Source organism: Spermophilus citellus, assembly GCF_964194105.1.
Source record: "Spermophilus citellus genome assembly, chromosome: 15".
Taxonomy (NCBI): domain Eukaryota; kingdom Metazoa; phylum Chordata; class Mammalia; order Rodentia; family Sciuridae; genus Spermophilus; species Spermophilus citellus.
The window spans coordinates 19,668,192-19,684,335 of NC_138195.1; the positions used below are offsets into that span (position 1 = coordinate 19,668,192).

Consider the following 16,144-nt stretch of genomic DNA (forward strand, 5'->3'; position numbering starts at 1 on the left):
TCCCAAGAGGAAGCAAGTGCTCATGGGAAAGCTCTACTGTACAGCTGAGGCAGGCGTGAGGGGGACCTGGCAATTTGTCTAATGATGAACTGAGTGTCTGCAATCAGAGGGAGTCAGATCAGGTTAAGCCTCTGACAGACTCAGAGGCTGTCTTCTGTTCTGGGTCCCTGACGACCTGTTACTATAACTGAGCAAGCCCCACGTGGGGCCTGATGTCAGGATTGAGGATGAGGATGAAGGAGAGGCAGGCCAGGTGGGGACGGCCAGGAGAAGAGCCTAACTGTCACTCAGAGAGCTGCAGGTCATCCTGCAGGCACTCAGCTGCCAGTCGGGCTCAGGGCATGCTCCAGGTCAGCATGGGGGCCAAAGTCCAGGCTGAAACCCATGGGCCCTTGGTCACTTGGGAGCACCCAGGGCAGAGAGGGCACCAGCACCCCTTGTCTGTGAGGCAGAGGGGTGCCCTCCGGCAGAGGCCAGAATGGGATGCAGGCACAGCGGAGCTTTGTTCCACCCCTGCCGTCGATGGCTGTGCGGACGCTCTGTGAAAGGCACTGTTGTGGTATTTTAAGAAGAGTCTACAAATAGCGCTCACTCAGAATGGGCCTCAGAGCCAGGCTTATGAATGCTGCATCGCGAGGGCGGCCAGCCTGGGAGCTCCAGCCAGGACAATAGGGCCTCACAGGGGATGCAGGGCAGGATGTTGGGTGACCCTGGCCTTTTCCGGGGCTCTGTGGCCTCATTTCCCCTGAACTTGTCGGGCCCTCCCTGCACAGTCTCATTCTCCACCAGTGGCTTCCCAGGAGCTTATAGGGAGGAGCAGCTACCCAGTCTCTCTGAATACAGGGATGGGGCCTGTGACATCCTTTCAGTGCCTGCCACACCGGATTTCCAGGCTCTGAAGATGTCCTGTAGGTCACGGGGGGGGGGGGGGGGGGGGACACACAGGAAGGAAGGATGTCCTTAGATTTCTGTCAGAAATCACTTCACTAGGTAGCCAGAGAAATTTCAAAGCCCCATTGTTCTGGCCATCAAGGACTATTAACTGGAATCTTTCCAGAAGAGTCCATCCTGGAAGACAGTTGATGAAAGAAAAAAGAACATGGATTTGGGAGTCAGTCAGAGCTAGGTGCAAAGGTAGCTTCTCCAGGGGTATCTGGAGGGCAGGGGGTTATCTGCCTCTCCGGGCCTCTGGTCTGGTCTCTTTACAGTCACGTGGGGAGGGTTGAGCAAGGAGAGGCATGGATTTTGCTGAGTGCAGCACAGTAAGCACCAGCAATTGCTGGCTCTTTCCTCTCAAACAAGAGACCGTTTATTTAAGACACGAGAGCACAGCACACACGAAACGTGTCCAAGTGATGGCTGACAAACACAGCAGACATAAAGGGAACCCCTCTTGACCCCCTGAATCCACAGACATCAAGGCTGTGGAGTCCCCATGCAAATGAGTAAGGCACAGAGAGCCCCTGATGCATCCCAGTGGTGGAGGATGACCAGGCCTGCTTGTCAATCACAGGCCGAACTGAGTCCAGGTTAAGGGGTACCTGCTTCTACATGGCCCGGGTGTGTCATGGAATTGTTAACATTCCCTCCCACTGTTATCCTGGGGGTCCACATGGGGAGCTGACCATGAGCAGCAGAAGTATAGCAGAACCCCCATTCCTCAACCAGCCCTCAGTCTAAGCAACAGTCTGAGCAGACTTGGGGAGACAGAAGAGGAGCTTCTCCAGGCACAGGCTGCACCCCAGGCCCCAGGAGGAACTCAGATGGAGGGCAGCCCTATGTGTGATGAATTCTCAGAGAGGAACCTGGTGGAACTAAGCCACAAAGGAGAAGTAGCTGGTCTGGGCCTGACCTTTGACTCCTTCCAAACTGGATGTGACTCAGGGAGGCCCAATCCTTTCGTTTCAAGTTTCATTAGTAAAAGACCTATGCTGCTTTTCTTTCTTTTTACATTTTTTTTTTTCTGCTAGGGATTGAACTCAGGGGCACTTAACCACTGAGCAACATCCCCAGCCCTTTTTTGTATTTGATTTAGAGACAGGGTCTTATTGAGTTGCTTAGTGCCTCACTAAGTTGCTGAAGCTGGCTTTGAACTTGTGATCTCCTGCCTCAGTGTCCCAAGCTGCTGGGATTACAGGAGTGCACCACCGTGCCCCGCCATACACTGCTTTTCTTGTCACACTTCAGTGTTCTCTACTGCTATCTGTCAAGGGGAATGCCTGCTTTTAAGTAGCACTGACATGGAATAATCACAAGGGTAGACAGCCTGGGCAGGCATTCTAGTGCTGAGTGGCCGTGAGTGGGAAACTATAGCCCTCTGTTTCCTGGCCTCCAAAGCAAGACTAATAATAGAATGTATTTGAGGGTTTCTGTGAGGATTGAATGAATGCCCATATATAAAGTACTCAAGTCTGGGCTTGGCCCATAGTGTTATATGTATTATAAATGCTATCATGTCAAAAAAGCAACAATGACCTCATCAGTTTTTAGAGTCTCGCCCTAAGCTCAAGCTAAACAATAATCATTTCATTACTAAGCATTTTCTGTGTGTCAACACCTTGGTGTACAAATGCCACTTTAACAGAACTTGGTGAGATCGTTGGTATCCCAGTTTCAGACAAAGATATCCCCCTTTGGCTCAAAGAAGTAACCTGTCCCCAAGGATGGATAAATAGTAGTAGCAGAACCAGAATTCAGAACCAGGTCCAACTCCAAGCTCCATGATTTCAACAACATTCACACAACTTCCCTGAGAACAAGCCACGGGGGAACCTGCAACTCACCACTTAGCATCCAGGTAAAGTTTAGGTAAAAGGGATAGACCTCTCTAGAGAAGACTTCAGTGCAGGTTCATATGCTGGAGATACAGCTCGGTGACACAGTGCTTACCTAGCATGCACAGAGCCCTAGGTTCAGTCCCAAGCATTGGAAAAAAAATCACACACCTTGGAAAGAATTAGCTTCTTAAAAAATCCCATCCATAGAGTATAGTCACAATTTGACTTGTGCTGCCACTCAAAAACAAACACAAAAACAAAACAAAAAAACCTTACAGAGCCTTTTCACTATTTGATCTGACTCCTAACTCCTAGCTTACTCTTTGGGAAATCCCTATGGCATTTGTCCGAAAGAATCAGCAGCACTTCTTTAATACAGAACTATGATACCACCTGGGGCAAACAAGAGCCAGCTAAAACTTAAAAGGAAGATCTGGGGAAGGAAACATACACGGGGAACTTTGAAAAGTTCATATACCTGGAACATATACCTGGAAGGCCATGTGCATATCCATGTGCAGGAAAGACCTGAGAGGACCCCAGTGACTTATCTCTGGTACAAGCAGGAAATGAAGACTAAGGCAGAGTTATAACCTACCTAAACACTGAAGGTGTGCCCAAACACACACACACACACACACACACACACACACACACACACACACACACATGCATGCACATACACTCAGCAAAGAGTAGGAAACTTACTGTTTCAAGTCATTTAAAAATATCTATGGCTAGGTGCAGTAGCATATGCCAGTAATCCCAGAACCTCAGGAGATTGAGGCAGAAAAATTGAGGCCACCTTGGCAACTTAGCAAGACCCTATCTGAAAATAAAAACAAAAGGCCTAGGGATATAGCTCAGTGGTAAAGCACCCCTGGGTCTAGCCCAGTACTGCAAAACAAAAGAAGGGAGGGAGAAATGGAAGAAGGAAAAAAGGAAGGAAGGACAGATACACTAGCAATCCCAGCTACTGAGGAGGCTGGGGCAGGAGGATTGCAAGTTTGAGGCCAGCCTGGGCAATATACCAGGACCTCATCTCAAAAAAATAAAATAAAATAAAATAATCTAGGGAAAATCATTAGCTGACCACTAAACTAAGGAGAGATTTCAGACAATAGATTGTACAGACTTACACAATGAAAGTCACTAAATACCTACAACCACTACCACCTGGGGAAGGAAGGTAAAGCTGATTTGCAGAGTTGTCATTCTATTTTCTATAATGTTCAGTTTTCAATAAAAGACAGGGATTAACAGGAAGGCAGGGCCCATACACAGAAAAGAAAATTAGTAAATAGAAACTGTCCTTGGCTTAGCTGTTAGACAAAGAATTCAAATCAGCTATTGTAAATATACTCAAAGAACTAAAGGAAACCATGTGTAAAGAATTAAAGGTAAGCATGACAATGATATCTCACCAATTAGAGAATATCAATAAAGAGACAGAAATTATAAAGAGAACCAAATAGAAATGCTGGAGTTTAAAAGCGCAACTGAAATTAATAATTCACTTAGGGGCCCAATTAGATTTTAGCTGGGAGAAGGAAAAAAAAATCAGTAAACTTGAACATAGGAAATTGAATATCCAGCCTGAAGAAAAGAAAAAGAAACATGGAAATGAGGAACAGAACCTCAAAAATTGATGGCACACCATCAAGTCTACCAATATGCACATGATGTAAGTCCCAGAAGGGAAGAGGAAAGAAAAAGGATATTCAAAGAAACAATGGAGCTGGGCTCAGTGGTGCATGCTTCTCAGGAGGCCGAGGCAGAAGGATTGCAAATTAGAGGCCGGCCTGGGCGACTCAATGAGACCCTGTTTCAAAATGTAAAAAGGGCTGCAGATGAAGTTCAGTGGAAGAAAGTCACTAGGTTCAACCTCCAGTACCACAAAAATAAAAAATAAATGATGATTGAAAACTTCCTAAATTTATTGTAAAATATTATTCAACGAAGAAGCTCAATGGACTCCAAGAATGATTAAATTCAAAGACATAGCATAGTCAGGCTGTCCAAAGAATCTTGAAAAAAGCCAAAGAAAATGATCTGTCACATACAAGGGATTCTCAATAAAACTGACAGATTCCTTACTGGAAACCATGGAAGCCAAAAGGCAGTAGGATGATATTTCAAAATACAGAGTAGGCAGAGCAGAGGTAGGGGGGTGTTGGTGAGAAGGGAGAAAAGAAAGCAACCAAAAATTCTTGTGTGTGTCCTATGGCTTCTGGGATTGAACCAGGGCCTCACACATGCTAGGCACTTTACCACGGAACCACAGTCCCAGCCCGTTTTATTTTGAGACAGATTCTCACTAAATTGCCCAGGTTGGCTTGAGTTTGTGACCCACCTGCTTCAGCCTCCTGAGTAACTGGCATACAGGAATGCAACACCAAACCTAGCTAAATCAAGAATTCTATATCCAGCAAAACTATCTCTCAAAGATGAAAGGAAATGAAGACCTTCCCAGGTTGACAAAGACGAAGGGCATTCAAGTTTTTTATCCTAGTAGATCTATACGACAAATCCTAAAGGGAGTCAGTCCCTCAGGTGAAATCAAACATTAGATGGTCACTCAGATCCACATGAAGAAATGAAAAGCATTTGTATAGTCAGATATAAAAGACAGAATAAATTTATTTTTGTAGCTCTTGCCTTCTATTTATGCAGACAACTACATAAAGCAATACTTATAAAACTGTGGTAATGCATGCAAATGTAATTATTATGACAAATAATTACATTTATAATTATTTATATAATGGCACAAAGGAGGGGGAGGGAATAGCTATATTGGAACAAAATTGCTATATACTACTGTGTTAAGGTAGTATTCATATGTATATTAATTTTTTTGTGCCAGGGACTGAAACCGGGAGTGCCCTACGATCAAGCTATACCCACAGCCCTTTTAATTTTTTATTTGGGGGCAGAGTCTCACTAAGTTGCTGAAGCTGGCCTCAAACTTGGGATCTCCTGCCTCAGCCTCCTGAATCACTGGGATTACAGGTGTATATTAATCTATTACTAATCTATATATTATGTATTATTTTAAATTAAAGGAAGGAGTAATCCCCAGAACAATCACAAAGAAAATATAACTAAACACTATATAGAAACAGTAACAATTAAAGTGGCACATTAAAAAATTTATATTTAATTAAAAAAAAAGGCAGTAATAGAGGAATGGAACAAAAAGAACAGAAGACATAGGAAACAAATAGCAAAACATCTTAAGGTAATGTAATTACCTTATCAGTAATTACATTAAATACAAATGGATCAAATACTCCAAACAAAAGGCAAAGATTGAGAATTCATTTTGAAAATGAGCAAACAATACAGTGTCTACAAAAGAAACATTTAAATTAAAAACCACAAGTAAGCAGAAATGAAATGATGGGAAAAGATGTACTATGTAAACATTATCCAAAAAAAAAAAAAACCCAGAAAAAAACAGACTGTAAGAAAAAAATGTTTCTAGTGACAAAGAGGAACATTTTATAAGGACAAAAATGTTGATGCAGCAACAAGATATAATAATTACAAGTATATATGCCCCTAAGAACAGAGCCCTATAACTCATGAACTAAAAATGAACAGAATTGAAGAAAAATTCAACTATAATTGTTAGAGACATTAATATTCCTCTTTCAATAACACAACTAGGCAGAAAGTCAACAAGGAAACAGAAGACTGAGCAATAAGAGGAACCAATTAGATCTAACATACATATACAGCATGTTCCACCCAATAATAGTGGAATACACATACTTCTCAAGTAAACGTGGAATATATTCCAGAATAGACAATTCACTAAATCATAAGCCTTAAAAAAATTGAAGGACCAACTAAAACAAAGTATGAAAGTATGTTAGTGACAACTGAGGAATGAAATTAAAAATCTATTTTTTATGGAAGCTAAAGAACTCACTCTTAAATCCCCAAAGAATAAATCACAACAGACATTTAAGAAACATGTCTTAAATGATGAGTGAAGAGGAAAACACATCAAAACTTATGGGATGCAGTGAAGGATGATTAGAAGAGACAGCTGTAAATGTCTACAGTATAATATAAATATCATATAAAAGAAGAAACATCTCAACTCAAATAGCCTAGTCTTATACTTTACAAATGGTAGACAAGGAACAAATCAAATCAAATCAAACAAATGAAATGAAAGAGGAAACAAAGAGAGACAAGACCAGGAAAACAGTCAGGAAAATCATCATCAACAACAAAAAGTTGGCTCTTTAAAAAGATCACCAAATTAGACAAACTTTAGCTTGACAGACCAAGAAAAAGAAGACGACTCAAATTACTAACACCAGGAATGGGAACATTATTACCAACCTTACAGAATAAAAAGGGTTAAAAAGAAATAATATGAACAACTGATCATCAACAAATTAGACGATTTAGATGAGATGGACATATTCCTAGAAAGACACAAACTACCAAAACCAACTCAAAAGAAATATAAAATCTAAATAAACCCTCAACAAGTACACAGATTAAATCAATCAATAACACATTTCCCAAAAGAAAAGTTGGCAGATTCTACCAAGCATTTAATAACAAATACCAATTGCTCACAAACTCTTCTAAAATATGAAAAAGGAGGTAATAGTTCCCAATTCCTTCTACGTAGCCAGTTTTCCTCTGATAGCAAACACAAAGCTACCCCAAGAAATCAACATACCAATACCTCTTATAAATACACACATAAAAATCTGCCCCCTGCAAAGAAAGGAAGATTTGGCAAAATATAATGCAAATCAGCTGATAAACAGATAGACAAAATGTAGCATAGTCATACTATAGAATATTATTTTGCCTTTTTAAAAATGAATGAAGTAGCTATACATACATGAACCTTGAAAATATCAGGCTAAATGAAAGAAGTCAGTCACAAAGGGCATATGTCATACTTTCATATGAAAAGTAGTCAGTGGTTGCCTGGGGCTGCAGAGCTAGGGAGATGGGTAAGGGGGAGTTGTCTCAAGAAGGAGAAGTGACTTTTAAGGGGCATGCATTTCTTTTGTGGTAATGAAAATGTTTAAAGTTAGAGTGTGGTGATGCATGCCTGATTCTGTGAATATACTAAAACCCACTGAGTTCTATGCTCTGAATAGATGGATTCTATGGCATGTGAAATATATCTCAATGGCACTATTTCAAAGAGCCCAGTGATAGGTATTTGGGGGAAGAGCCCAGTAAAAATTATAAATTCAGGTAGGATGTACATTAGCCACATAGCTACACAGCCAGGTGGAGTTAGGGGAGATAGGGAGAGCTGCTTCAGGAGTTCAGTTCATCTGAATATACCCTATAATGGTCCTATGATTTCCGAAAGAGGGTCCCCTGGAGGTGCAAGGACTCACAGACTAACGAGATGAGAACGCACGCCTCCAGACCTATTCTGTCCCCCTTCCTTCTTAGTTAAGGGTTCTGAAGCTTTCTGGAAGGTTTTTCAGCTCTAGTAGGCAAGGTAAGGGATGCCAGGCCTTCCAAGGACTGGTTCTTTTGGGGATCATAAGAGCCCACCCTCTCCCCTACGCTAAAAGCCAGCCGTATTGGCCTTGGCGATGTGCAGATTAAACAAACCTGCTGCAAACATGGTCAAAAGAGAGCTGCTGACCCATCCTTGCTGTAACCACCCTCTCCCACCACTTGGATCACTGCTGGGCTCATTGCCAAGCAGGTGGGAGAAAGAACTGGGCCTGCTGACACGCTACTGCTAGGAGCACAGAGCAGTTCTGTGTTTCCTCAAAGAACCATCTGCAGTTCAACCTGCTTGAGACCTTATGGATCAATTAGTCTTGCCTGTTTCTCTTTCCAAATGAAGAAACTGCAGGGCACAGTGGCACACACCTATAATTCCAGCAACTCAGGAGGCTGAGACAGAAAGATTGCAAGTTCAAGGCCAGTCTCAGAAATTTATCAGGGCCCTAAGCAACTAAGCAAGAACCTGTCTCAAAATAAAAAATAAAAAGGGCTGGGGATGTGGCTCAGTGGTTAAGGGCCTTTGGGTTCAATCCCCAGTACCAAAACACACACACACACCAAAAGGAGGAGGAGGAGGAGGAGGAGGAGGAGGAGGAGGAGGAGGAGGAGGAGGAGGAGGAGGAGGAGGAGAAACTGAGGTTCTGAGTGGTAATACAGCTAGTAAAGGGCAGAAATAGGACTCTCATGGGCTTTCTAATATCCTTGAGATGGGTGTGCCTGCTCCTACTTACAGTGGAAATGCACAGACTCAGAGAGGTGAGAAGGGTAACCTGTCTAGGAAATGGAACCAAACCTTCTGTCTGAGGCTGATTCCTGTTTTGAAAAGCCCTCAGGGCTTCTGCCCAGGATGCTTAAATAGGGAAAAAGCAATTAAAAAAAAAAAAAAAAAAACGGTTACTTCTTAGAAATAGAGCGGGATGAGTGCAAACCCCGAGTCATAGACAGGAGGCCTTCCTTAGTCTCCATGCCCTGAACACGCACCCTAGAACCATGAGGCTCTAACACTCCCAAGTCTTGTCCTCAGCCTCACCTCATTCCACGTCAGCTCTCTGCTGAGTTCGAAATCATCAGACACAAGGCGGCCACACCCCCTGGCTTCTGCCAGCCTCCGCAGCAGCCCTGCCTTAAGAGAGCTTCTGGCTCACTAGGCCAGGGGACCGATGTCATAGAACAATGACCTGTGTGCAGTTACGCACTGTGGTAAGTATCTCTAAGGAAAATTACACAATGGCAACTAAGCAAATAACAGGGGGTCAAGGAAGCTTCTGCTGTGACCTGAATGTTGTCCTCCCCAGCAGTTCACATGCTGAAACTTATCCCCATGGGATAGTATGAGGTGGGAGTTTCTGGGGAGCCGTTAAATCATGAGGACTGTACCCTCAGGAATGAGGATAATGTCCTTATAAATGAAGCCAAAGGGATGGTGTTTGTCTCTTCCAACACACAAGGACATATAGAAACTGCCATCCCTGAGGATAGGCCCTCATTGGACACCAAAATCTGCCAGCATCTTCATCTTGGACTTCCCAGCTGCCAACACTGGGGAAAACAGATGTCTGTTGTTTATCAATGATCCAGTTCAAGATATTTTGCTACCCCAAGCAGACAAAGATTGGCCTCCCCAGAAATACTGAGGCCCAGGCCCAGACAAATGTTGGGGTGCCCAAGTCGCCAAGATGACGTGGGCAGAGAAAACCTGTGGGCACTTAGAGGAATAAAAACAGGCCTGGTAGGAGTAGAGGCTGGGAGTCCTGAGAAGCTGGAGACCAGCCTGGGCCACCTGTGAACGGTGTTGAGAGTTGACTGTCAATGTCACTGGAGTCAGTGAACATTTCTCAGCAGGGAGCAGTGAACTCCAGAAGGCAACCTGAATGGGTCACTCTAGCTGCTGCTGCAGAACCAACCCTGAGGGTCCACAGGGGAAGACCTGTCAGGAGGCCACTGCAGCAGTCAGTCAGGGGCAGGATGGTGGTGTCCAAGACCAGCATGCTGACGTGTGTGGGGGTAGATGGGAGGTTTGGGAAGTAGAACTGGCAAGACTTAGGATGCCATTGAAAGAGAAGGAGGAAATGGATGCTCTCATCCAGAGGACAGCCGGGAGGGTCACGGAGTAGATCAAAGAGGCTGGGCTGGGGAAGGGCCTGGATGTTGATGTTTCTACTAGCCAAAGGGCTGAGCTGTGGAGGCCAGCTGAGGAGCATCACCGAGTACAGGTCTCTGGGGGCAGAAGCAGAAGAACCGCTGGGGAAAGAGCAGACAGTACACTTAGCCTGCCGGCTACAGCTACCTGCACGGCCTCAGCCCTGGCACACCTCTGCATTCCTGGAAAGCCCTTCCTGATGGTCTCTGCTGGACTGTGCCTCATCTTATTAGACTCTGCTTGTGAACAATCTGGTCAGGGCATTCTCTGACCCTCAGGCTGGGTGGGATCCTTGTCCCCCAATCCACCCAGAACACTCCAGTTTGCTCTCACTCTGAACTTCTTCCCAGTCCAGATGCCACATCTGCTACCTGGGTCGTTACTTGGCTAGGTTCTGAGCACATTGGGAATAGACCCTGTACCATTCCCAGCTTTTTATCCCCAGCACCTGGTGCAAGGCCTGGTGTGGAGTGGGTGCCCAAAGAATGGCTGCTAAGTGGACGGGCAGAAGATGGACAGCAGCTGCTTAGTGGCAATCTTAGAAGACTGCATAAAAAATGGAATCCTCTCAAGAGAGGGGCTCAGAGGTAGTAGAGGGGTTTATTTAATAGACCAGTCCTATCACCCCCATCCAGTGATGGCCACGCCTCCCTCAGCTTTCTGTCTACCCATCCTGCTCTGGCTCTGCGTCTGGCTGTCAGATGCTCCAACAAGCCCATGCCTGCCAGAGCCTACACTTTGTCCATCAGCAAAGGCACCAGAGGAGCTTATCCCCAGAGCTCACTCTGTTTCAGCAGCCTGAGCTGGACTAAGTGGGCTGGTCTCTTCCAAACAAGCTGCCACTGGGATCAACAGGCTGGACCCTGCCATCAGGTAGGCCCCGTGGCCACCCATGTCTCTGCTCACCCTCTGCTCTCTCTCCAGTGTTCACAAAGCACCAATCAGGTGTCGGTGTGGTGTCAGATCCCAAAGGTCACGAGATGATCACCACCCACAGGAGGCGGCCAACACATACAGCACTGCTGAGAATGAAATGAACTGTCCTGTGGGCCAGGGGCTTGGAGATGGCAGCAGGCGCAGGCCCCCGCTGCCTGGGGCTGGGTCCTTCTCAGCCTAGCTGAAGGTATGGTGAAGGGGATGGTGTGGAGAGGGAAAGAGAGGTCCAGGCTGTGTGGTGGGACGGGCTGGGAGGGAACGAGGGAGACATAATACCCGTCAGACCAAGAAGATGGCCTTTCCTATAGGTAGTGTGGGGCCAAGGCAGGCTGAAGGAAGGGCATAAGGTGACTAGAGCCATGGGTGGACACTGGCTTTCAGGAATGGACTAGAACAGGCAAGAAAGAACCTAGGCCCTCAGGAGTGGAGATGACCAGATGAGGGCATACCCAGTGGCGTGGTGCCCTTGGGGGAAGGATCACAGGAGCCGTCAGCCTTCAGTCATGGAAAGTGAAGAAGGTAGAGGTGAGAACCAGAAAACCTGAAGAAGGGGCAGGTGGGGGCTGATGAGGGGTTCCAGATCTGCAGGCTGGATAGGGACACTACAGAAGAGGACTAAGGGGCTGCTGCTCAAAGGAAGTCACATTTGTCAGGGTCCTGATGGAGACAGAGCTCAGAAGGGAAAAGAATCCCACAGCCCAGAGAAGTGGGGCAGGGAAGAAGATCTTACCAAGGAGAGGTAGGAGAAGCACTGGTCAGGGGCACAGGAGGGGACTGGGGGGCTCTTAGGTGCTCAGAGCACCAGGACTGTTTGTGTGGTCCAGCAAGGCAGAGGGTGTCAGGGGTGAGTGGGGAAGATACAGGGCAGCAGGGCCAGGCAGACTGCTTCTGGAGTGCTCCTGATAGAGGGAAGGGACAATGGGCAAGGTGTGTGAAGCGCAGGAGTCGGGGGACAGACTGGTGTCGTTGTAGTTTTTAATTTTCCAAATAACAACTCAGGCAGGTTTCTGAGCTGACAGGAGAAGCCATAGGGAGCAGAAGGGAATCTAAGGGTATCCAGGAAAGAAGGGGACATGACAGTGGACAAGACCCTGGAGGACAGAGGAAGGCTTCTGACACTAAGACAAACAGGGAGGGTGAGGGGCCCAAAGTGCCAAAGTCACCTGGGGATGAGTCAGCAGCATGGTAGAATGTGCACAGAGACCCACCAGTCTGCTCTCTTGCTTGCCCCAAGTCTTGACCAAAACCTGACTTCTAGTGCCACCTTCTTCTCTCAAGCTTCAACCTTCGGCAACGATGCAAAGTTGAAGAAAATGAAATGTGCCACTGAATGAACCCACTACAGAGCCCTAAATATAGAAGCATCTGGGAACATCCCCAAAGATGATAAAATCAGACTGATGCCTCAGAGTTCAGAGAAAATGTATCAGCCCCCTGCTTTTAGGGGCATGTAATCCTCTGCAAATTAGATCTTGCTCATTGACCTTCCAGCTTCTCTAGGAGCACCAGGAACCCCAGCCTGCTCCACTTGTAACAATCCATCTTGCGTAGCATAGTTGGTGTGATTAATATTGCAGCATATCACTGTGCCCTGAAAAAGGCCTACAGCAGTTCCTCCCCAGGCCCACTGTGCTGGGCTGCACTTGCAAGTGGCTCCTGGATAAACTCCCAGGCTCGATTGTAGCTGTTGTACTGGGGATGGAACCCCAGGGCTTTCTACCACCAAGCTATATTCCCAGCCCTTTTTACTTTTTATCTTGAGATAGGGCTTCACTAAGTTGCTCACGCTAATCTTGAACTTGGTATCCTCCTGCCTCAGCATCCCTAGTAGCTGGGATTGTCGATGTGCCACCACACCCAGCAGGTCCATTGATAGGTTTTAAGGTGTTTTTGCTGCTCTCCTCATGTGATTACAGATTATTTAAGTTCTTCTACTTTACCAAGTACACTTTTACAAAGAAATAGTATGCTAGAATATTCAGTTGTAAAAGTTTCCATTCAGAAACATCCAGGTATAAAATCAGTAAGAACAGTAGTTGCCTTATCTGTGACTAATGGGCTCTTTTTGACCTTTCCTAAAACACACACACACACACACACACACACACTCACTTTAGTCTGGAGAGTCAAAATTCTCCTTATTAAGGTGGCTTGTAATAGCTAAACATACAATGCACATATATACTGATACACAGATCTCAGGAAGGGACATACTGTGTTACTGCTATGACAACAGAGCTTAATGTTTAAAGCAGCAATTCTTTAATTCTTTTATTTTCCTTTTGTGTGCGTGTGTGTGTGTGTGTATGTGTATGTAGTACTGGGAATTGACAAAAGGGTTACTTCATTACTGAGTTACATCCCCAGGTTTTGTTTTGTTTTGTTTTTGAAACAGGGTATTGTTGACAAAATGCCCAGACTAGACTCAAACTTGAAATCCTCCTGCCTCAGCCTCCCAAATCACTGGGATTACAGGCATGCACCACCACAATGGGCTTAAATCATCAATTCTAAAAGTGCATCTAAAGATATGTGTGCCATGAGACTCTGTAAAAAGCAGTTTCTTTGGGCAAAATTCTGGAAACTGGACCTACAATCTATCTGATGCACAGTTGCACCAAGAGAGGCCTGAAGTAAAAAACCTTCCAAACTTTGACAACTCATGATGCCTTTCACTTGAGCAAATAACCCCATCCCCATTTATTGCAGAACTCATTTTGAACAATGAGCCAAACTGTTCCTGCTTAATCAGACTGCCCACATTTATTCACAACACTTGAACATTTGGAGATTTTCACATTAAAAACCCAAACATCAGCCTTGCTTGTACCATGGATGTCCAGCCTTATAGGTTTTCTCCTGCTTGCCAGGGAGTGGCTGACTGTCCACTCTAGAAACCACTGGGCTTCTGTCTCACCCCAAACTTGGCAAGCTTTGCTCTTTTCCATGGGCTGCAGAACCATGTAGGCACTTCAAACTGAGTCCCAACTCCTAGGCTGCTGTGGCTAGCTTTCCTCTTGGGGTGAGTGGGAGGCCAGCTGGGGAACACTCCTAGACCAGGCCTGTTCCTCACCTGGATGGTATAGCCAACCATGGGTCCTGGAGCTTCATAGCCCCAGCAGACAAACTTAGCAGGAGGACATGCCTTTGGTTCCCTTCTGGAGCTTATAGGTACATGCCCTCCCTAACCAAGGCTTTGCAAATCCAACCTTGCTCCTGGGACACAGGCTCGCCCAGGCTTTGCTCCTCCAGTGAAATCCTTGCTGCTCTGGGCTCTAACTTGTCCTCTGAAGGCATCTTTAGCAAGCCCCTGACCCCCCCCTCCCCAGTATTACTGTGGCCCTGGATGCTCTCACAATGAAGACCATACAATGGATTTCAGCTCCACCCTCCAAGCTCGAAGCCCCACAAGAAATTATTACTGTTATTATTATTATTATTTATTATTCTTTTAATCAAATGCTAAGAAAACTGTTGCAGTGGGGTAGTAAGAACCATGCGACTATTCACACTTCCCATTTGGTTTTGGCTGCATGACCACAGATGAACTGTCCTATGTTTTCCCTTGGCCTTAAAAAGTCCTGTCTAAAGTGGGTACTGAGCCGGATATGGTGGTGCAACCTCTAAACCCAACAGCTTGGGAGGCTGAGACAGGAGGATTGCAAATTCAAAGCCAGACTCAGCAAAAGCGAGGCACTCAACTACTCAGTGACACCCTATCTCTAAATAAAATGAAAAATAGGGCTGGAGGTGTAGCTCAGTGGTCAAGTGCCCCTAATTCAAATCCTAGTACAACAACAACAAAAAGAAATTAAAGTGGTTCTATTTTGTTTTTTATAATCATTATACATGTTGTAAGCCACCTCAAACCCTTGGTGGTTTGAACACTTGTGACAACATTATCACCTGTACAACAGCCCTTCAACTGCTTGATACATTCACGTCCCATGCACACATTGGTAATTGAACCCAGGGATGTGCACATACTAAACAAGTCACTATGCCCTTTTGTACCCTATTATTTTATTTTTTTTTAATTTTTAGACAGGGTCTGGCTAAATTGTCCAGGCTGGCCTTGAACTTGCAATCCTCCTGCCTCTGTCTCCCAAGTAGCTGAAATTACAGGTGTGCCACTGTGCCCAGTTCATATCTTTTGTTTATCTGGATCCAGAATACACTATCAAAGGAACAGGATCTGGTGCTTCCTTTAGGATTTACAGGCAAGGATTCCTAGTGGGTCATAGAAGTAAGCTTGGGGAACTCCTGAAACACAGGCTATCCAGCAGGTCAGAGCAACCAATCGGAAATCTGCATGTTTAACTGGGGTGGGGGTGGGGGGCTGGTGAGTGTTAAGGTAAAGCGAGTTTGAGGAGTTACGAAGGGACGCACCACTAAGTTCCCCGTGATCCACAGGGCTCGTTCCAGGAAAGCAAGGGTTAAGTCGGACGCGCTTCTGACTGAGGTCCGGCCTCCCTCAGGCAGCCGCCAACTTCCTAAGGGTGTTTTAGGCTTTGGGTCCTCTCCAAGCCTGCTGCATTCCACAAGCAGTTCTGCTAGCAGGTTCCGCCGCGACTTTTGGAAAACTCTTGAGTCAGGGCCCCTCAGTCCAAGTTTTTTGACAGAGGCGGACGAGGAGAATGAATGGTCCCTCTCCAGGCGGTTAAGCCGCAGAGGCGGTGCCGTTGCTGCCTCCGGGCGCTGGCCGGGCTCTTTCTGCAGCGGATCTGCAGGCGAGCGCTGGAGGCTCCTCCGCCCCAGCCCCAGCCCCAGCCCCAAC

General features: G+C 45.8%; 1 protein-coding gene across 10 annotated transcripts in view; it reads right to left on the reverse strand.

Moving 5' to 3' along the window:
• The window catches only part of ARHGAP22 (Rho GTPase activating protein 22), a 203,639-nt gene that overhangs the window by 60,927 nt on the left and 126,568 nt on the right, over positions 1 to 16,144 (reverse strand). The window lies entirely within an intron of this gene.